The sequence below is a fragment of the Nicotiana attenuata genome, unplaced genomic scaffold (genome assembly GCF_001879085.1).
Source record: "Nicotiana attenuata strain UT unplaced genomic scaffold, NIATTr2, whole genome shotgun sequence".
Taxonomy (NCBI): domain Eukaryota; kingdom Viridiplantae; phylum Streptophyta; class Magnoliopsida; order Solanales; family Solanaceae; genus Nicotiana; species Nicotiana attenuata.
Genome location: NW_017672125.1, coordinates 69660 through 71358, shown reverse-complemented (window position 1 = coordinate 71358; position 1699 = coordinate 69660).

Below are 1699 nucleotides of genomic sequence, written 5' to 3'. Positions count from 1 at the left end.
CGGGCTCATTCGAGAAGGCGATGACTTTAAGTTTGCAGTCACACTTACTCCTATTGTGGTTCAGACTCAGGAACCTATTGATGTTGAGGTAACTGCATCAGTTCCATTCGAGGTAGAAGTAGCTCCGCCCGCAGCCACCTCCACTCCATTTGAAGTAGAAGTGGTCACACCTTTTACTGTGACAGTATCAACTACACCCCCATTCAACTCAAAAGCAATACCCTGGGATTATGTTGCCGAGGCTCGGCAGAAGGGGAAGCCAAGGTAGAGGAATCTGACACTGTACATGGTTGGGCAAGTGCTGGAGAGCCATAAGATTATCTTCCACGAAGATGAGCTACCGCTTGAGGGTTTGAATCACAATCGGGCATTGCATATCACAGTACAATTTGAAGACAAGTTTATTGCTAGGGTCTTGGTTGATGGAGGTTCGAGCCTAAATATTTGTCCATTGGACACCCTGAAAAGGTTGGACAACAAGATTCCATGAAATACGGGCAGGAAGCATGAATGTGAAGGCTTTCGATGGGTCCCATAGGGCCACGATCGGGGTAATCAACCTTTGCTTGCAGATGGGACCAACTTGGTTCGACGTTGAATTTTAGGTACTTGACATACCAGCCTCATATAATCTTCTGTTGGGCCGACCATGGATCCATGCTGCTGGAGCCGTGCCTTCCACACTACATCAAGCCGCGAAGTTTGAATGGAACCGCCAGGAAATCATTCACAGAGATGGAAGGAACCCCATCTACACTAGTCAAACTATCCCGACCATTCGACATAGAAGAAGGCTAGGAGGGGAAACCTATCATCACATCGAACGGATCAATGCCGTCAAGAAGGATAAGTGGTGGAGTAACAAGATAGAAAGCATACTAGCATGGTCCGAATATGAACCCGGCAAATGGTTGGGAAAGAACCTCCAAGGTATCACCAGGCCAATACAGCTGAAAAATCATGGTACCACTTTTGGGCTCGGATACCAGTACACATGGCAAGAGTACAGAGATTGGTCGCCTCCATGGCGTGGACCATATTACCCTCTTGAGTAGCCAATGCCACGTTTGGAACAAGCTTTCCACCATGCCGACACAATATGGGGACTGTAGAGGAAGAATCACTAGTTGGGTTGAAGAATTTGTTCTTGGAAGATGAGGACATGGATGCCATAATTGAGGAGGAGGAGGAAGAAGGCCTCACTATTCAAACTGTGGCGAAGGGAGCTGTTCTCAGAAACTGGACCGCCACACCATCCCGAGCCCGCCGAGTCCCTGGGTAGCTTGGCAGGATATATTTCTATAGCCGTTTTAGGCTTTTATAGTTTCCTGTAGTTTCGTTTTAATCTTTACTTGTTTCAAAATAAATGCTCGATTCATCGAACCCTGCTTTGTCTGAACAATTTCTCAAGTTTTAATCAAATGCATTTGCTCTTTATTATTCACTACTATCTTTACACTTTTTCTTTCCACAACGCTATTATTACTTTTCCTGATGAACCAGTGACTGTGACATGTAATGAGGCAACGCAACATGAGAATAGTGACTCAGAGGAGGAAGATGAGATACCCGAGGAAATTGTTAGGGAGGTTGAAAATATTGAGAATAAGCCTAAGTTCAACCTGGACGTAACAGAAGCAGTAAATTTGGGAGATGCCGAGACCGTCAAGGAGACCTGCATTAGCATTCACTTGTCACC